This window comes from Homarus americanus, unplaced genomic scaffold (genome assembly GCF_018991925.1).
Source record: "Homarus americanus isolate GMGI-L3 unplaced genomic scaffold, GMGI_Hamer_2.0 scaffold48226, whole genome shotgun sequence".
Lineage (NCBI taxonomy): Eukaryota > Metazoa > Arthropoda > Malacostraca > Decapoda > Nephropidae > Homarus > Homarus americanus.
Window position 1 is genome coordinate 649,511 of NW_024730579.1, and position 22,990 is coordinate 672,500.

General features: G+C 41.8%; 1 protein-coding gene across 2 annotated transcripts in view; it reads left to right on the plus strand.

Moving 5' to 3' along the window:
- The first annotated feature begins 2,715 nt into the window (after positions 1–2,715).
- LOC121867049 overlaps positions 2,716–22,990 on the plus strand; it is a 27,405-nt gene continuing 7,130 nt past the window's right edge. For both annotated transcript variants that reach the window (XR_006089084.1, XR_006089083.1), the window contains exon 1: positions 2,716–3,183. The gene's annotated coding sequence lies outside the window, so the exon portion shown is untranslated. The remainder of the gene's footprint in view (positions 3,184–22,990) is intronic.

A 22,990-nucleotide genomic window follows, 5' to 3' on the forward strand; every position in this document is an offset into this window, starting at 1 on the left:
AGAGAGAGAGAGAGAGAGAGAGATACAGGCAGAAAGACAGACACAGACAGACAAACAGAGACAGACAGCAGACAGATAGATAGACAGACACAGACAGACAGACAGACAGATACAGACAGACAGACAGACAGACAGATACAGACAGACAGATAGACACAGACAGACAGACAGACAGATAGACACAGACAGACAGATAGACACAGGCAGACAGACAGACAGACAGATACAGACAGACAGATAGACACAGACAGACAGACAGACAAGGACCCACTAACTCTAATATTAGCCAAACAAGACTCTGGAGAGTTTAATTGCTGACATGATTTACTTTTATTACCGAGTCATACCCACCAACCACCTGTGTGCGTGCGTGTGTCTGTGTGTGTCTGTATGTGTCTGTGTGTGTCTGTGTGTGTCTGTATGTGTCTGTGTGTCTGTGTGTGTCTGTGTGTGTCTGTATGTGTCTGTGTGCGTGCGTGTGTCTGTGGGTGTCTGTGTGTCTCTGTGTGTGTAAACAGAGAGACAAAAACACAAATTACCTCGTTAAGATAAATAAAAAATATCCAATATTCCACAAACAATATCACCCAAACACACGAACACCAAAACACTATTAAAAACACATAACATTTCTTATACACCCCCCCAAAAAAAAACAACAACTTAATACGAAACTTTAATTAAGAAAAAAAATACCACACTAATAATTCAGTAACTACCTCACCGTTGGTAGTGTTGGCAGAGGTGAGGAAGAACGTCATTACAAACACTCAGAACCTTCACTACCCGCATTTGTTTCATCATTGTCGTGAGAAAGATTCAGGGTCGGTGAGAAAGGACGGTAGTGATCGGTTAAAGAGTTTATAGATACAGTACGGTGTCCCGGTGACGTTGATTCGTTGTTTCGTCTGCAGGCTGATATAGATAACATAAAAATCTATTATACTTATACTGGGAAAACAAAAGACGATCGTAACTCTCTAGGAATATAGATCGGATCGTGTTTTAGTCTTAAAAGGTTCACTGATTTTAATAATAATAATAATAATAATAATAATAATAATAATAATAATAATACAAATAAGAAGAATAAAAATAAGATCAACAACAACAACAATAAGATTCCTAACCTCAACAATAACAGAAGAAATAGTAAACAGACAAGGCTAACTACTATATACCTCCTACAGAGCCTAGTGCAGCTCCTAGGGTGAACCACAGTATAGCCCTACTAACACACTTTAACACCTGTAATAAACACCAGCAGTTGCCAGCGCCAGATACAAGAGAGACGAACAGACTTACCTACAATGAGAGAGAGAGAGAGAGAGAGAGAGAGAGAGAGAGAGAGAGAGAGGTACAATATAAAAGTACAGTACATGAACACAAGGAGGGAGGATTTGCTGCCCAGAGGTGTGTGTGTGTGTGTGTGTGTGTGTGGTAAGATCCTCCTGGTGGCGGTCACACCTGCCGCTGGAGCTTCACGTCCCTTAGTGGGTTGTGTCACTATCTCTAACCTTCTATTTACCTTCTGTACAAACGCCACAACAGGCACTAAGTGGGTATATCTTCGCCAGACGTTCCTTGTGTGAAGTTTGTGTCAATGTCTCCGCAGCGAGCATTTCGTCTGGCGTTGGTGCCTTATAGTGTGTCTTTACGGGATAAGAAAGTCCGAACGGTGTTGATTACGCACACACACACACACACACACACACACACACACACACACACACACGCCATCGTACTCACGCAAACACCTCAGCGTGACTAAACAACCAACTTCAGATCAAAAAAGTAGATAATATCATTGTTGAATTTTTTTATGTGATAATGTCAATACGTTTTTACCTCACACAACACTATACTTACATACAGAGAATCACTAACACAAACTTATTCTTAAAATACAGAAGTGAAAAATATAGACCCCAAAAAAATATATATATATTATTTCCAAACAAAGATTTAAACAGGAATTTCATGTTAAATTTTTTATGTGATTTGGTTTCGTCTCCCACGCTTGAATTTTATCCCGATACACTTTGATTTCTCGCCGTTATGGTCGATTAAAATTTCTACAACGTTATAGTTGATAATTCGTGATTGTAGTGTAGTTTTAGGTGTTGGTGAACGATATCTGTACCTACATCCAATATACAGTATATTTACATTATATACTATACTCATTCTAGTCCTGTTATATTACGGGTCATTATATTCAGTGGCCGAATGGATACAGTACTCTCCTTCCGTCCCTAAGTTCGCTGGTTCGAGCTCCATTTATCACGAAGCCATCTAGTTTAACATCGTAATGACAATAGTACTAACAACTATACAAATAAAAACAACAATAATAACAGCAATGATGATGATGATGATGATAATAATAATAACAACAACAATAACAATAACAACAATAACAATAACAATAATAATAACAATAACAACAATAATAACAATAACAATAATAACAACAATAACAATAATAATACTAACAACAACAACAACAACACGCAGGAAACAGAGGCAGGTGAGGCAACATAAACATGAGGGAGAAAATGAAGAATAAGAGCTAAAGTGAGAGAGAATATGAGAGAGAGGCGGGGGAGGGGCTAGCTAGAGAACGGGGCACGGGGCACAAGGTTGGGGGGTGTAAGCTGGGCACACTGGCAGGCAGGTAGGTAGGTACACACACACTAAGGGAGAGAGTGTTGCCTGGGCCGTGATACACTGTGGGTCCTTCTCCTCTCTCGCTACTCACCCCCCCCCCCTCATAAAACAAATCCTTGAAGCCTCACCCCTCACCCCCCCCACCTCCAAAAAAGACAGAAAAAACCATATAGTAGACCCCAATCACTCAATAGGGTCACAGTGTAAAAAAAAAATATATATAACCTCACCAAAAATTGTAAATCAACTGTCTGGGAAATACAAAAAAAAATTAACTGAATCACGAAATACCAAAAAAAAATAAAAAAAAAAAATAAAAAAAAAATTAAAATCTCACGCATGAAAGAGTTACATCTCCGGAAAATAATGATGGTGTTATATGTGCGACGCAGATAGATGACACAGAAGAGATTGTTGAAGAGTTGTGGGTCGACGTACAACAGTGAGAGAGAGAGAGAGAGAGAGAGAGGACTTTCCTACGCCCCGTTGTCTAATACCTGTACAAGAGCTGAGGTAAGATTACAGTTTACATGACTTAGTATACATTATATATCATACACCATGTATCATACTCCATACATCATAATTATACCATACAACATACACCACACACTATGCACCATACATTATACAACATACACCACACACTGTGCACCATACATTATACAACATACACCACACACTATGCGCCATACATTATACAACATACATGACACACTGTGCACCATACATTATATAACATACACCACACACTATGCGCCATACATTATACAACATACATGACACACTATGCACCATACATTATACAACATACATGACACACTATGCGCCATACATTATACAACATACATGACACACTGTGCACCATACATTATACAACATACACCACACACTATGCACCATACATTATACAACATACATGACACACTATGCGCCATACATTATACAACATACACCACACACTATGCACCATACATTATACAACATACACCACACACTATGCACATTTATACAACATACACCACGCACTATTAAAAAGCTATACATTATACTACAAACATACCCCACACACGGCACCATACATTATACAACATACACTACAATTGTGGGTTCTTTGTTCAGGGGAATTACCCAGGGGAATTCAGGTTTTCAGGGGGGGGGGAACTGATTCGGGAGCAAGAGATGTGTTCGATGAGAAATCAATCACAGAATTTTGGCCCTTGATGTGCGATTCCTACCCAAAAGTGGCAGAAAGAGCTATCCGTGCATTGCTTCCGTTTGTGTCGACATATCTTTGTGAGTCAGGCTTTTCAACTCTGTTGCAAATTAAAACGAAGCAACGTAGTAGATTAGAGGTAGAAAATGACCTGCGTTGTGCCCTTTCAAGCACTCCTCCGCGTATCCCAGAATTGGCGAAGAAAAAACAATCACAGGTTTCTCATTGACTGTAATCTTCATCTGAATAAAATTAATTACAAATTTACAATATCCTGGTATTCTATTGAACTTTTTGTTTATTGCATTATGCTTCAGTTTGGTCTGTTAAATAATTCATTATAAATATAAAAAAAACTATTTTACTTTTATTCAAGTTTTATAAATCCATCAACATTTTCAATTGGCATTTAATTTGTAAAACTCCACTATAAAAATAATCCATGTAAAATTGTAAATGTATATGTACTTATATGGAAAAAATAAAGGATTTTCAGTATTATATGCATATTATTTGGAATGCACTTTTTGAGGCAGACAATCTTGGAAAGGAGGGGGGAATGACATTCTGACATATGGTGAAAGGAGTGCATGGGGCAAACAAGGTTGAGAACCACTGCACTACACACTATGCACCATACATTATACAACATACAAGACACACTATGCACCATACATTATACAACATACAAGACACACTATGCACCATACATTATACAATATACACCGTAACACTGTTAATTACTGTGTCAGGAGGTTAGGTTATACTCATAAGTTGGGGAACATTTATGTATTTTTTAATACTAGTTGTTGAATGTAATGCATACGCTGTGTGTGTGTGTGTGCACGATAAATTATCAATATTCCTCGTGATAAAGTACCTAACTAACCTAACTTAGCCTAACCTTACTCATTTACTTTAGGGACACTTATACAGCCTTATGATAGTTAACGACGCCTTACATCAAACAACGCCAATTTTACCCTGCATAAATTAATTTCCATTGAGATAAGCAAAGAGGAAAATTTTTTCCCTATTCGGCAAAAATTTCAGTTGATTTTAAGGCTTACCCGGTAGTTCTCTTTATTTAGCGTCACACACACACTATATATATATATATATATATATATATATATATATATATATATATATATATATATATATATATATATATATATATATATATCTTTTATACAAAATCTACGGGAAAATGGAAACAACAGCAATTTTCCCGTGATTTTATCAAGATTTTATCTTTTATCCACGTTTTCATTGTGATTTACATGATATATATATGTATATATATATATATATATATATATATATATATATATATATTTATATATATATATATATATATATATATATATATATATATATATATATATATATATATGCAAATCACTGTAGGTGTGAGATTCAGGTAAGTTGATAATCAAAGGAAAGAAGAAAAACACGTGTTTTTTCTTTCTTCCTCAGGTTATCAGCATATATGTATATATATATATATATATATATATATATATATATATATATATATATATATATATGTATATATATACACATATAACACACATGAGCTCACCGAGCACAAACAAAGCATCACTTGTATAGGGGCTGACATTTGCCGTCACTCAGTGAAACGATTTTTAACATTCTGTTATCCACATTGTTGGTCCATCACACCTCACTATTACTCTGTGTCACCGCCAGTCATTCATCTTCTCAGTATACACAACCAAAGTTTGTACATTATATTTACATTTTAACTGGGAACTTTCAAGTTAAGACTTAAGGTGAATTCTCAGAGACCCGAAAGATACAGTTTCCCCCTGACTGGAGATGTGTTTGAATGACTCATTTAATATAAAATGTGGTGATGGAGTCTTAGTTTTTCCTAACCCTATCCTTCACTACAGACGTGAAAATACGTCTAACTTAAACAAATTACCAGCGACAGAAAAATAGATTCTTAGAGCTATGAACATTGAGTGTATCCCTTAACTAGATATGTGAGAATGTATGGAACCGGTTAACTTAATCTTACATGATTACTCTGGCCAATACTGGATGATGAAAATGGGTAAGGAAGGGAAGAACTGACTGACAGACAGATAAAGGCGAGAGAGAGGGAGGGGAAAATAAACCTAGCTTAACCCCTCTGCTCCATCATCAATGCTTCCTTCAGCCAAGCAAGATGCCCAGCTGACTGGAAGACCTCTTAAGTGTCACCAGTGCACAAGTCCTTAACCCTTTCACAGCGGCAGGTTACCCTAAGTTGAATAAAATCGTCTGGCGGGAGTCTGAATAAAATTGCAAGCACGTGACACGCGGTGAAAAGGTTAATCGAGAGAGGTTTTAAATGATTTAAGACCCACTGCCATCCCCCCTAATACCCAGCTTAATCCCCTAAAGTTTTGTGTTTGACTGGGCTTATGCTGATATTGCAGGCGCCATAGATCCTCAGCAATTTGGCAATATGAAAACTTCCTCCACCACTCACGTCTTGTCAGCTTTCTCGACTACAAATACCGCCATCTGGAAAAACGAAAGACGTGGGTGTCGCCTTCATTGACGTCACCAAGGCATTTGACCAAGTCGACCACAATTTAGTCGTCAACAAAGATATCGATCGACCTCGGGTTTTGGAGAAGTCTTATACCATGGCTTACAGACTTCCTTGGTGACCGACGCTCTGCTTCCTCCTGCTTATCAATGATGCCCTAAGAGAAACTTCTGCTCGCCGGAAATATGTCGACGACTCCACCATTGGGATCTGCGTGAACAACTCAGCTCCCGTCTACACCGCCCTCTAGAATATATTGAACAGTCTCCAAAATTGGGCCACCAACAACCATGTCACCATCAACCATACCAAGACCATGGTTATGCACATCAACCTCTCCTCTGACCTTGTCCCCCCACCATTACTTTGGGCCTCAACACAACGTAAACACCTAGAAAAGTGCAAAAGAGGGCATGCAAGATTATTCTCTCCCCTTCCTACTCCACATATCAAGAAGCGCTCAACACACTGACCCTCTCGGCTCTCTCTGACCATCACCACGACCTCCTCTGCAAATTTGGCGAGAAGCTTCTGCACCATCCTTGGCACCGGCTCCTACTACCACCCGAGATCCATCGTCCGCCAATTGCTGTTCGACACCACATCCGCATCCACCCCATACGAGCACGAACTGATCGCTATAAGAACAGCCCAGTCCCAACCATTGTAAAACTTATCAACAACTCGTAATCAACCAGTGTGTTCACTCCCAGCCAATCTTTCCTTTTTGCACTGTTACTATGTTGAAATGCTCCATATATTTATTATATATCATATATGTTTCACTATGTTTTTTGTATACTATTTGTGAATCAAGTGACCCATTCCCCGATTATGTAACTGTATATTTTCACCCTTGTGGCTGCCATGCTCTTTCAATAAACCGTTAATTATTATTATTATTATTATTATTATTATTACAAACACACCCACCCACCCATCCACACACACACATGGGCTCACTGTGACAGACTAACAGATGCTCACCTTGTATACTAAAAGGCCTCACATGTGGCCACAAAGTTGAGTCATCAGGTGAGAGAGATGTGTACATTAGTTCCTCCTCCACCACACAACACCAGCCACTGTACCTGTCATCAGCGGCCCCTCTGTTACCGCCTCTGTCTCACCGGCTCAAAGTCACAAATTTAGGTATCTTAATTTGTCCGTTGGGTCACCTGAGGATTAGCCCCCAGCTTATTTCAGCTTAAAATTATCTACCCTAATATTTACCCTAACCTAAACTAATTTAACCTAACCTAACATAATGCTTACCTGGGCCCAACCTAACCTAACCTAACCTAACCCGGCGTATACCAAAGAAAAAATTAACTAATATTCTCCTTTCTATTCTATTTCAGGCGTCAAATTAATAAAGAATCAATGTAAATAATAAATTAACACTAGAGATAAGAGAAATCAATTTAACAGATAACCAGATACCAGACAATAATCAGTCGTTACAGGATTAGATAAGAAGACATACCTGACCACAAAACACCTGTATGGTAATGAGGTTTTGTTTATATAGAAAATCTGACAACAAAATTAATTTAATACCTTTTGTTTTAATTACTCTACTATCTTCATTAACTCTTTTATTATTCTCACCTGAAAAAAATTAGGTTAGGTTAGGTTAGGTTAGGTTAGGTTAGGTTAGGTTAGGTTAGTGTACCATCATTGATCAAGACTACAGGAGAAAGACACAGCTGCAATAAGATCTTTCGTGTTTTACATCATTATCAGACAAAGTAAACACGCACACACACACACACACACACACACACAGAACTTTGGTTACTTATAAAAAGCAACTCTGAGTATTTATTAAGACTCGCGTGACTTAAGGTTCTCAAGGTTACCTCTTAAATATTTACGTTAGACGAGCACGAAAATAATTCACCTAACGTAACCTAACCTAACCTATCGTAACCTAACCTAACCTAACCTAACCTAACCTAACCTATCGTAACCTAACCTAACCTATTGTAACCTATCCCTAACATTTGGGATACATTGTGAGGTGTTGTATCTATCTATCTATCTATCTATCTGTCTGTCTGTCTGTCTGTCTGTCTGTCTGTCTGTCTGTCTGTCTGTCTGTCTGTCTGTCTGTCTGTCTGTCTGTCTTTGTCTGTATGTTTCTGTTTGTCTGCCTCTTTGTGTGTGTGTGTGTGAGAGAGAGAGAGAGTAGGCATGTGTATGTGCGTGTGTGTGAGTAGGTCGGTGTATGTATGTGCGTGTGTGTGAGTAGGTGTGTGTATGTATGTGCGTGTGTGTGAGTAGGTGTGTGTAAATATGGAGGTGTGTTTTTCTGGGCCAGGAATCAAAACAGTAAGCGTCACACCTGCCTCCCTACACCTGGGTCTACCTGGCGAGTAAGTAAACACATTCCCAGGTTAATTACCGTCTAATTGAATCTTCCTCCACCACTACACTACCAACACTTGTACCTGATTTATCTTAACCTGACCCGGAAACACGCCCCCCCCCCCACTTAAACATAAACCAACTAACCTATCCCGATAAAACCTAATATAACCTAACCTAAATTCACCTAACCTAACCTAACCAAATCTGACGTCACCAAACCAAACGTTATCTAACCTAACCTAACCTAAACCTAACCAAGGATAATTCTACTACACTATTTGCATCCTCTAAGAAACTTTGTAAACCCTCTTTTTTATCAGTCATTTTACAGTCTAATAATACAGTACAACACGCGAGAGTTCTTTGTATGTGTAGTGAAACGATAAATGACCCTTTGGTGTAGACTATTCCTCCCGAATCTTAATAAGAAATAAATGAAGCATTTGCGTGTGTTTACGTTATGGGACAGGAGGGTGGGTTGGGTAGGGATGGGGAAGGGGGGGGGGAGGGGAAAACAGGGAGTGAGGGAGGGGGGAGGGGGCATGTACCCTCCCCCCCTACAAGTCATGTAAGGGGGGGTAAAGGAAGGCAAGAATCCATAACTATTTTTGATTAATATTCCAGCTATTATACTAGTAAGTTATATTCTAGTATCGTTTATATTTATTGTTCCTCATTTATTTTATATTACTTCATATACACAAACCAAGTCACTCAATAGTATTTTTTTTTTAGTAATGGCGGTGAAAAAGGTTAGGTGTAGTACAGCGTTCCTCCTGCATGTGACGTGTACAAGTAATTCGTGTGCCGCTGTACTGACCAACACCAAATATTTTCCCTCACAAGTTTAACACAAGCATTGACTCACTTAACCAAACCAAACCTAACCTAACCTAACCTAACCTAACCTAACCTAACCTAACCTAACCAAACCTAACCTAACCTAACCTAACCAATCTAACCCATCTAATATAACTTAACCTAACCTAACTTAACTTTCACATACGAAAAATTGTGATTACTCTCACCAATGACCAAGACACTGTGTGTAAATGTTGTACGACACACACGGTAAAATGACTTACTTTACCACCGTCGTGAACCAAGATGCCAGCGAATAAGTTTCTTCCGCTTGAGTTCCTTCTGAGTGACAAGCTAAAGCCATAACGTTACTCAGGATGAAACTGGAGGAGTGAGTAACTGAGGCACCGGAGTGAGCAGCACCAACTGAGGCACCAGAACAACTGATGCACCGGAGTGAGCAGCACCAACTGAGCACCAGGAGGAGCAGCACCAATTGAGGCACCGGAGTGAGCAGCACCAACTGAAGCACCGGAGTGAGCAGTACCAACTGAAGCACCAGAGTGAGCACCAATTGAGGCACCGGAGTGAGCAGCACCAACTGAAGCACCGGAGTGAGCAGTACCAACTGAAGCACCAGAGTGAGCACCAATTGAGGCACCAGAGTGAGCACCAATTGAGGCACCCCTACTTCTGATCTTCCCTCACTTAACACCAAACACCGGAGCCTCAACCTAACCTGCCACCTCTGCCATGTTAAGACTTGAACTTTGTTAATCCTTGGAGACAATATAAAATAACCTCACATGATCTGTCCTAGTAGTAGTAGTAGTAGTAGGCAGCTTCACTCCTCTAGTGTTCACAACCTCTGGTGGGATGGGACCAAGTGCAAGATGTTTCTACGCCAGACTCGCGGAGGTGATCTCCGAACAGAAGCAGCAGCCCAGAAGTTTCGTTACAGCCTGGATGAGATGTCGACTGTCCTTCTCTCTCCTTCGGTCGGCTTTGCTCTGCCTCAGGGGAACGAGAGCATCGGCTCTAAAGCCGACAACAGTTGCAGATATTGACTATGAAGCAACAGTCACTGAATGCCGCATAGATCTGCGGCTCAACTAACCCAACACAGATAGGATAGCTACTTATGTATTAGGATATTTAATATTAAGGTAATAAAATGGTGGCGAAGGTGTGGCTATTGGGGGAGGCAGGAGGCCAATAATTAAAAAAGTAGTAGTAGTAGTAGTCGTAGTAGTAGTAGTAGTAGTAGTAGTAATTAGCCCGAGTATCGTGTTTCTGTTACTGCCTCACATTCCAGCGTGTAGCCCGGGTCAGTAATGTATTCAATGTGAGGCGCGCCATCGTTAGGTTAGGTTAATTATCAGGTGAAATAAGTTGGGGTGACTTATCTATCTATCTATCTATCTATCTATCTATCTATCTATCTATCTATCTATCTATCTTGGCACCTTATCTACTTTACGAGTACCTTCTGACGCTTATGTGTCTCAGGTGTTTATGATCTCAGGTGTTTATGGTCTCAGGTGTTTATTGTTTCAGGTGTTTATTGTTTCAGGTGTTTATGGTCTCAGGTGTTTATGGTCTCAGGTGTTTATGATATCAGGTGTTTATGATCTCAGGTGTTAATGATCTCAGGTGTTTATGATCTCAGGTGTTTATGATCTCAGGTGTTAATGATCTCAGGTGTTTATGATCTCAGGTGTTAATGATCTCAGGTGTTTATGATCTCAGGTGTTTATGATCTCAGGTGTTTATGATCTCAGGTGTTTATGGTCTCAGGTGTTTATGGTCTCAGGTGTTTATGATATCAGGTGTTTATGATCTCAGGTGTTTATGATCTCAGGTGTTTATGATCTCAGGTGTTTATGATCTCAGGTGTTTATGGTCTCAGGTGTTTATGATCTCAGGTGTTTATGATCTCAGGTGTTTATGATCTCAGGTGTTTATGTCTCAGGTGTTTATGATATCCCCAGTCGTTGCAACACTTCTACCACTGGATCAGGAAAAGGGAGAGCCAAGATGTGTGGTTGCAGCCTGCGCTCCTGCCTCACCACATAAAGCAATTCACGCGCAGCCATCATCCAGTTCATTATACCTGTCATCATCATTAAAACCCCTGTACCCCCAAAAGTCCTATGCCGACGGACGAGTGGCGACGGGGACAGGCAGAGATGACTGCCGGGAGTCTCTAGTCACAACTCTGCACCTGGACGGCACAGATAAGATGGTCGTTTATGCACTAGGGAGACCGGTCAGACTGTGGCAACTATCGTGAGATCTCGCTGCTCTCCGTAGCTGGCAAGATTATCGCCCGAGTCCTCTTGAGACGGAAAGCTTCCTCCCAGAATGTCAATGTGGTTTTAGACCATCACGTGGCACCACTGACATGATCTTTGCTGCCCGCCAAGAGCAACGTCGTGACCTGTACATGGCTTTCATCGACCTAACTAAGGCCTTCGACTCGGTCAACAGGGAAGCCCTCTGGTGGACCCTCAGCCGTTCTGGCTGCCCACCAAAATTCATCGCCATCGTGAGGCAACTCCACGAGGGCATGAACGGCAGTGTCCTGCACAACGGCACCCAGTCTGAGTTCTTCTCCACCCAAACAGGGGTTAAACAAGGGTGTGTACTGGCACCAACTCTCTTTTCTATTTTCTTGGCTGCCTTCCTTACTCGTGCCAGTGACATTTTAGCCGGCGGGTTGAACATCGACTACCGGGTGAAGGGGGGTCTTTTTAACAGAAGACGACTCCAGGCAAGAACAAAAGTGTCGACAGCTTCTATTAATGAATTTCGGTATGCAAACGACCTCACCCTTGTTGCTCACACTGAACACGACCTACAGGAGATCCTAAACACCTATGCAGATGCGCATGCGCACTTCGGTCCTGAGGTGAATGTACGTAAGACTCAGATTCTCTTTCAACCTGCCCCAGGTTCAGACACACCTCCACCATCCATCCAGATTAACGGTACTACCCTCTCTAGAGTTACCCACTTTCGGTATCTCGGCTCCCACCTGCCCACCACGAAAGATATCGATGAAAAGATTCAGCACCGGATCAGAAGTGCATCTCAAGCTTTGGCGGACTCCTAAACCGTATTTTCAGCTGTAGGGAGCTGAAATTATCTACCAAGCTTCATGTATAACGAGCAGTGGTCCTCCCCACCCTGCTGTACGGCAATGAGGCATGGGTCGCGTACAGGAGGCACCTCATGGCACTTGAAAACTTTTACCAACGTAGTCTACGTTCCATCCTCCGAGTTTGTTGGGAAGACAAGAGAACAAATGCCAGTATTCTTGCTGACACAAACTGTAGGAGCATCGAGGCTACCATTATCCATGAACAGCTACGCTGGACTGGCCATGTTACCCGCATGAACGACAGTAGACTGCCAGAGCAGCTACTTTACAGTCACCTAACGAATAGTAAACGTAGCGCTGGCGGGCAACTGAAAAGGTATAAAGATAGTCTTAAGACAAACCTGAAAAAGTGCCAAATCGACCCCCTCACCTGGGAGACGATCACTCCACATCCTAATGCTTGGAGGAGCACCACACGAGAAGGTGTCAATACTTTCGAGTTAGCCCGACTGCAAACCGAGGCAAACAAGCGCCAGCGCCGGAAAGACGCTGCCACCGCCCCTCCCGCACTAGATGCAGCCCTCTATATGTGCAACGAATGTGAACGACCCCGTGGGTCCCGTATCGACCTCTTTAGTCACCTCAAAACTCACTAACCTAGGTGACATCCCTAATACCTCATATCATTGTATCATAGCTGGATGATCATCATACTCGATTCCGAATGAAAGCAAAGTAGTAGTAGTACACCTTTTCACATATCCGTTGAGACATTGTTACATAACTATTTGACAAATTTCATAACCGAATGACAGAACACATATCGAATGACAATCTAAAATAACTGTTGGTGGTATGTCATTCTCCAATTGTTACATTCTCAAACTATATGTAGACTGTCGGTTTATTGTTCACGTCTGTCAACTTCATAACTTATGTCAATCATTTCCGTTAGTATGAACGAACAGTTATTTTAGATTGTCATTCGATATGTGTTCTGTCATTCGGTTATGAAATTTGTCAAATAGTTATGTAACAATGTCTCAACGGATATGTGAAAAGGTGTAGTTATGGTCTCAGGTGTAGTTATGGTCTCAGGTGTAGTTATGGTCTCAGGTGTAGTTATGGTCTCAGGTGTAGTTATGGTCTCAGGTGTAGTTATGGTCTCAGGTGTAGTTATGGTCTCAGGTGTAGTTATGGTCTCAGGTGTAGTTATGGTCTCAGGTGTAGTTATGGTCTCAGGTGTAGTTATGGTCTCAGGTGTAGTTATGGTCTCAGGTGTAGTTATGGTCTCAGGTGTAGTTATGGTCTCAGGTGTAGTTATGGTCTCAGGTGTAGTTATGGTCTCAGGTGTAGTTATGGTCTCAGGTGTAGTTATGGTCTCAGGTGTAGTTATGGTCTCAGGTGTCGTGATAGGTGGGGACACAGCTGGGGTCTGTGGCAAAAATATTAATCAATCTACTCAGAGACGTTCATGACTTTCGGAATGTCGATGGAATGTGATGGACAATGCGCACACACAAACACGCACACGCACACACAAACAAGTTTCCCCTCGTGTTCACGGATGAATTTGTTGGCTGTCGTCAGCACAAAAACCACACCCGGAGTTAACGAGTTTCGTGACCCGGTGTCAAGAAATAACCCAACAAGACCAAACAACTCGCCAACTGTAGTGGCTAACTATTATTTCGGAACATAGTTCGTCAATCGATTAAGATCCAAGTAGCCAATTACTGCTGGATAGACAGAGGCAAATGGTATCGAAAAACTTACTGCACACTTTCTCCCTCCCGGGGGTCGAACTCAAGATCGCTTACGAGTATACTGACTACTACAGTACACCACAGGGGACGTGATAGTAGCCTAAACACACACACACACACTTGGTGTTTATGAGGAAGTGTCAGCTGTTTGACCACTGTTCACCTTTTCACTGCTGTTTTCCTAATGTTTTGTTGACGTTTGGCTGATGTTTCTCTCCCTTGTTTTACTTGGCCATACTGATGCTGGTGTCTTCTCACTTCATTTGTTTTTGTTTTTTGGTAGTGTTTGGCGAGGCGTGACAGATGTGGCCGCCACACACCAGTCCGGCGCTATCCACAACACCCACCTCCCCCCTTCACCCCTTTCTTACAAACCTTTATATATAAGCTAATTGAAAATGAAATTCAGAGTAAAAACGTCTTCCTCCGCGTCTTGTGTTTGTGTCAGGGAACTTAACACCGCAGTGTATAGTTACTTGCTTGTGTTTATCACTTCTCAATATTCACGAGATAAGTTGGATGTTAGAGTGTTCTCTTGTGGGTGTGTGTGTGTGTGTGTGTGTGTGTGTGTGTGTGTGTGTGTGTGTGTGTGTGTGTGTATTTATGTTCGTCAACGAGTAATGAAACCATTAGAATCATGTATATATTGATGTTATCAATAAAAAAACATTAAGACAACCCATTTTCTTTTCTCCAAATGTAACGGAAAGAGTAAATTGCGTTTACTGCTGAACAAAGAACACTTAACTGTGGAGGAGTTACGAGACAGCACAAAGTAAGAAATGAACAGCATGCAGAGAAACATTACACAAAGTGTCTGACAACAAAACACCTTGGGCAAATATTGTAAAGTTTCATCATATGATATTTATGGTCTACGTTACTTATTACACATGGTATAATACTGTCTTAGCGACAGAGGGAGACACCTGTGAACACGATCCTGCCTCACGCTCTAAAATAACACTACCACCACCTGGGTGACGCCCGCTGCACCACAACACACAATTACCTGGAAATAAATAATGTGGGGCAGCTGGTGGTGACGCCTGCTGCTGCCTCTGTGTCGCCACCACCCCGGGGAGCCCCGCTGACTGTCAGTAATTCATTGTGAGGGATTAATGAATGGTGGTGTGGGTGAGGAACTCACACCTGGTGGTGTGGGTGAGGGACTCACACCTGGTGGTGTGGGTGAGGGACCCACACCTGGTGGTGTGGGTGAGGGACCCACACCTAGTGGTGTGGGTGAGGACATCACACCTGGTGGTGTGGGTGAGGGACTCACACCTGGTGGTGTGGGTGAGGACCTCACACCTGGTGGTGTGGGTGAGGACATCACACCTGGTGGTGTGGGTGAGGGACTCACACCTGGTGGTGTGGGTGAAGGACCTCACACCTGTGTGAGAGTAATGAGGAACGACTCGTGATTGATCGTCGCGGAACAACAGCCAGCCACACCTGGCTCGTGTGTGTGTGTAACAATAATAATAATAATCATCGGTTTATTAACAAACACATTAGCCAAATGCTGAAAATATACAAATAACATAAAAGGTACATAAAGAACATAATAACAAGAGAGAGAGAGATAGAGTCATTTATCATGGAATTTAACCATAGTTTGGAACAATAGTGAGATTGACAAGGAGTGAACACGTAAGTACTCTACAGGTTAGTGCTATTTCTTACAATAGGTGGATTGGGGCTGTTCCTATAACGATGAGTACATAATCGTTTAAATTGACTGCGGTTATGGTGTCGAACAACAAATCTTGAACGAGGTATCTCAGGTAGTAGCAGGAGACGGTGGCGAAGATGGTGTAGTAGCTACGTTTACAGATGAGGTCATGGTGTGTGTGTGTGTGTGTGTGTTGAGTCAGTGTGAACTTTTAAAAACCATTTTACCTTTGGAGTATGATGACTTGAGACTTGATCCTTGGATGACTATCAGATGTATGATAACTCCGAAGACTATGCCTTAACCCTTTGAGTCTTATTACTTAACCCCTGGCCACTTAATCCATTGAGTATTATGACTTAACCCTTTGAATGATACATATTACCCCCCCCCCCTTTAAGTACGATGATTTAACCCTTTGAATACGATGACTAATTCCCTTGGGTGGGGTAACAATGTAGAGAGAGAGACCCCTCCCCCACTAACACCCACCCACCCTGATGCTTGCCTTCTCCCTCCATCTTCCTCTCCACCTAAATACATATTCACCTGCCTACCCTCCTCCTCCTGCACCTAGCATGTTCCATCTGCCTGCCACCCTCTCCTCCTCCCACACCAACACCCAGCACAAACCTGTCCATTCAGCTTGATGGGGTGATGGTGGTGACGTAATGGTGTTGACATTATGGTGGTGACGTGATGGTGGTGACGTAATGGTGGTGACATCATGTAGGTGATATTGGTGACGTAATGGTGGTGACGTGATGGTGGTGGTGATGGGTGACATCATGTAGGTGATATGTATATGACGTAATGGTGGTGACGTGATTGCGGTGGTGACGTAATGGTGGTGACGTGATGGTGGTGGTGACGTAGTGGTGGTGACGTGATGGTGGTGGTGACGTAGTGGTAGACGTGATGGTGGTGGTGACGTAATGGTGGTGACGTGATGGTGGTGGTGACGTAGTGGTGACGTGATGGTGGTGGTGACGTAGTGGTGGTGACGTGATGGTGGTGGTGACGTAATGGTGGTGACGTGATGGTGGTGGTGACGTGATGGTGGTGACGTGGTGGTGACGTGATGGTGGTGGTGTGACGTGATGGTGGTGACGTGATGGTGGTGACGTGATGGTGGTGGTGACGTAGTGGTGGTGACGTGATGGTGGTGGTGACGTAATGGGTGACGTGATGGTGGTGGTGACGTAATGGAGTGACGTGATGGAGGTGACGTGATGGTGGTGACGTGATGGTGGTGGTGACGTAGTGGTGGTGACGTGATGGTGGTGGTGACGTTATGGTGGTGACGTGATGGTGGTGGTTGACGTAATGGAGGTGACGTGATGGTGGTGACATCATGTAGGTGATATTAATAGTAGTGTCGTAATGGTGGTAATGTGATGCTGGCGATATTAATGGTGGTGACGTCATAATGGTGACATGATAGTGGTGACGTAACTGTGATGAAGTGATGGTGGTGACGTAATGGTGGTGACGTGATAGTAGTGACGTAATGGTGGTGACGTGATGGTGGTGACGTAGTGGTGGTGACGTGATGGTGGTGACGTAACTGTGATGAAGTGATGGTGGTGACGTAATGATGGTGACGTGATAGTAGTGACGTAATGGTGATGACGTAATGGTGGTGACGTGATGGACGCCACTAACACCATTACATTATCAATGACAATATTCAAAATGGCGTCGTTATTACACTAAAACTATAAACTAAACAAGTGTGTTCCTAAATACCTGAACTGAACAACTGAACACTTGGACACCTGAACACTTGAACACCTGAACACTAGAACACCTGAACACCTGAACACCTGAACACCAGAACACCTGAACACTTGAACACCTGAACCCTAGAACACCTTAACACCAGAACACCTGAGCACTAGAACACCTTAACACCAGAACACCTGAACACTAGAACACCTGAACACCAGAACACCTGAACACTAGAACACCTGAACACTAGAACACCTGAACACTAGAACACCCGAACACTAGAACACCTGAACACTAGAACACCTGAACACTAGAGCACCTAAACACTAGAACACCTGAACACTAGAACACCCGAACACTAGAACACCCGAACACTAGAACACCAGAACACTAGAACATCTAAACACTAGACCACCTGAACACCTGAACACTAGAACACCTGAAAAACATAATAACTGAATACCAAAACACCTCATTAACTGAACACCTGAACACATAAATTATCTCAGGTAAACACTAAACATCAAGACGGGAAGACAATTAATAATTTTCACCATCAAATTATAACATTAACATTTTCTCTCATAATTATTAACTCTTCGTAACCTCATTAACGAGAGAGAGAGAGAGAGAGAGAGAGAGAGAGAGAGAGAGAGAGAGAGAGAGAGAGAGAGAGAGGCTTTTGTGTACAAGGCTCGGTATCAACAAGCTCTGAGGGGTAGGGAAGGAGGGTGGGACTTATGGTATCAGAAGCAAGATTGTGTTACTTGTAGATTAGCCACCCACCACTACCTTCTTCCTTCTCTCCTTCCTTCTCTCCTTCCTTCTCTCCTTCCTTCTCTTCTTCCTTCTCTTCTTCTCCCTCCCTCTGTCTCTATCTCCCCCTTCGTCTTTCTTCCTCTCAAAACTTATATCACCTGATGATGAAACAACGTAATACTACCAAAGGGTAAGGAGGTTAGGTTAGGTTAGGTTAGGTTAGGTTAGGTTAGGTTAGGTTATATTAGCGTTCAGGTGGTTAATTATAAGGTGAAATAAGCTACATTATACATCATTGTTCCTCTCACGTGTCGGGACGGATCACGCTTCACCACCTTTATTGTATACAGTCACACCTTTATAGTATACAGTCACACCTTTATTGTATACAGTCACACCTTTATAGTATACAGCCACACCTTTATTGTATACAGTCACACCTTTATAGTATACAGCCACACCTTTATAGTATACAGTCACACCTTTATAGTATACAGCCACACCTTTATGGTATACAGCCACACCTTTATAGTATACAGTCACACCTTTATTGTATACAGTCACACCTTTATAGTATACAGCCACACCTTTATAGTATACAGTCACAATTTTATAGTATACAGCCACACAATTTCTTATTGTATACAGTCACACCTTTTATAGTATACCTTTTATTGTATACAGTCACACACACACCTTTTATAGTATACAGTCATTCTTATAGTATAAGCACTATACAGCTACACATTTTTATAGTATACAGTCACATTTTTATGTTACAGTCACACCTTTATAGTATACAGCCACACTTTATAGTATAGTATGTTACTTTTATAGTATAGTCACAGTCTTTTATAGTGTAGCCACACTTTTATAGTATACAGCCACCCTTTATATATAGCAGCTGGTTCTTATAGTATACAGTCACACCTTTTATAGTATACAGTCACACCTTATAGTATACAGCCAATTTTTATAGTATACCTTTTATAGTATACAACTACAATTTTTATAGTATACAGTCACACTTTTATAGTATACAGCCACACTTTTTATAGTATACACACTTTTATAGTATACCTTTTTATAGTATACAGTCACCTTTATAGTATACAGTCACACTTTTATAGTATACACACTTATAGTATACACATTTTTATAGTATACAGTCATACTTTTATAGTATACAGCCACTTATAGTATACAGCACCTTTTATAGTATACAATTTTTATAGTATACACCACACCTTTTTATAGTATAGTATCACACCTTTATTGTATACAGTCACACCTTTATAGTATACAGTCACACCTTTATTGTATACAGTCACACCTTTATAGTATACAGCCACACCTTTATTGTATACAGTCACACCTTTATAGTATACAGCCACACCTTTATAGTATACAGTCACACCTTTATAGTATACAGCCACACCTTTATGGTATACAGCCACACCTTTATAGTATACAGTCACACCTTTATTGTATACAGTCACACCTTTATAGTATACAGCCACACCTTTATAGTATACAGCCACACCTTTATAATATACAGCCACACCTTTATAGTATACAGTCACATCTTTATTGTATACAGTCACACCTTTATAGTATACAGTCACACCTTTATAGTATACAGTCACACCTTTATTGTACAAAGTAAGAAGACTCCAACACCTTATTAACTCAGGCCAATGGTGTGGTGTAGGTGTGGTGTGTGGGTGTGGTGTGGGTGTGGTGTGGGTGTGGTGTGGTGTGTGATGTGGCGTGGCTACGACAGAAAGAAAGATTACCACAAATGACAAATATATTAACATTGACATTATTCCATTCTATAATCAATCTCTAGGTACGCGGGTCCTCCTCCTTCTCCCCCTTCCCCTTCTTCGTTCCCTTCTCTTCCTCCTTTCCCTTCTCCTTCTCCACTTCCTCCTTCTCTCTCCCCCCTCTCTCCTCCTCCTTCCTCTGGTCCAGCTATCACCAAGTGCCTGACGAAGGATATTTGGAGAGGGCATATTAGGCTGTTTCTCCCAACTGCAGATATTATCAGATCCTTGAATGGGCGGAGGAGGAGAAGGTGGGCGGCGGGAGGTTAGAGGTCTGTGAGGGTTGTCTACACCTTGGACAAACAGTGACGTCACAAGGTACACACGGCAGAGTAAACAAGCAAACAACTCTCCCCCCCCCTACATTTCTGTTGCACATCTTTAAAATATAACCACTTGTATCTGGGAATGGAATAGGTTAGGTTAGGTTTGGTTTGGTTAGGTTAGGTTAGGTTTGGTTTGGTTAGGTTAGGTTACCGTTAGGGTGTTTAATCATAAGGTGAAATATGCTAGGGGGTGGCTATTCTTCAGGTGATCCAAGAATTCTGTGCCTGGAACTTTTCTTAAGAATATATTAGTTTTTTCACCCAGGTATAATATGAGCCTTTGTGGGTGACGTAAGTAAGTGAGTCAGTCAGTCAGTGATTGGGTGAGTCAGTGAGTTAATGAGTGGGTGCATGAGTAAGTCAATGATTGAGTAAGTTAATGAGTAGGTGAATCAGTGAGCGAGTGAGGCAGTGAGCGAGTGAGTGAGTCAGTGAGTCAGTGAATCAGTGACCAGGTACCACTACACAGATCTTGCCAACTCACAGAAAAAATAAATAAACAAGACTCACATCGATATAAATAAAACCTTAATTCCTTTCAATAAATCTTCTTGACGCATTTATCACCATTACCACCACCACCACCATTACCACCACCACCACCATTACCACCACCACCATTACCACTATAGTAAGCTTTGTCAGATCAAACTATGCCAGTAGAAAAACATACATCTCTAGGGTTATTATTTGTAAAATGTAAGGATGCATTATCGCCTCAGGGACTATATTAGATACTGCACATGATGTTACTGTCTACTTTAAATGTGTCATCAGTTCTCTGAGTATGAAAGCTTTGGTCTTGGCGGGAGGTGTAGTGATGGGTTGTCAGACCACAGCTTACATCTCAGAAACAGTCCAGACTTGACCCGACATTAGGGGGGTCAAGTGTAGGGTAACTCTTGCGGCTGACCAAGGGTTATAAATCCAGAATATACAACTTGTAGTCTCTGAAAAAGTCCAGACCTGACCCTACATTAGCGAGGGCAAATGTAAGGAGACCCTTCGCCGCCCCCCCGATCAGCTCAACCTGACGGCTCGCCTCCCAATATATAGGACGTCCTAGTCCTCCCTCTGCCCAGAGAGAGACAGAGAGAGAGTGTGTCTTGTAACCAAGAAGGGCCAGCTACCACGTCCCCAGTCCTGCTCGAGAGAAGTCAGGGGCCGGAGGCAAGCCGCCTCCGGTCGCCTCCGGTCGGGAGCGAGTTGCCCTCGACACACCGGTGCCCAGCTAAGCAGTCTCCCATAAAGACAACCCAGGACCACCTGCTAGGCCTCCCCTAGGTCACGTGAGTGTTTGTCAGAGCTTTCCATGGGATGAGTTACTTACGTGGGAAGTGTATTCATTTCATGTTCGTGTCCGAGAATCAGTGTCTAGTAACGTAATATGATGTCCTAGTAACGTAAACATAATGTCCTAGTAACTTCAATAGAAGGTGTTATTAATGTGTCCATGTCATGTTCGTAATTAATAAAGAGTTGTAACGAAGCGGTGTTTGAGAAGTCGCCCTTAAGACGTAATAGATGTGTATTGATATATAAGATACGATAAGTGTAAATTCATCATCAAATAACTATCACGGCCACGCTACCAAAGTCTTTCTCTCTTTTATACTCTTATACTATCAATATTCTACCTATATGTAATCTTCTTCTTGTGAGACTTGTCTCATTACACCACCACCACCAACACCACCACCAACACCATCACCAACACCATCAACATCATCATCACTACCACCTCCACCAACACCACCACCAACACCACCACCAACACCATCACCAACACCATCACCATCATCATCACTACCACCTCCACCAACTAAACACAATCCTTAATATACTCTCAATTTACCTATATAAAAAAAACCACATTGACGTCGTTCTGAAATACAGTAAATCAAATCTGAAATATCCCATAAAATTACTAAAATAAACCCTGTATCGAGGCTTATAAACTCAGCTACCAATAAACACGAACCACAAAAATTATTTCACTTCATCTGAAAAATATTTATGGTGGAAATATGAAATAAATAAACCCTCTTAGATATACTTGATGGTACAGATAACGAAACAATTTGCTGTGTAATCAGATCAAAGGTGAGAGGCAGTGTTTGTCCTGGCAGTGTTGTGGAGTGGGGGAGGCGACGGAGCGTGTGTGAGAGAGAG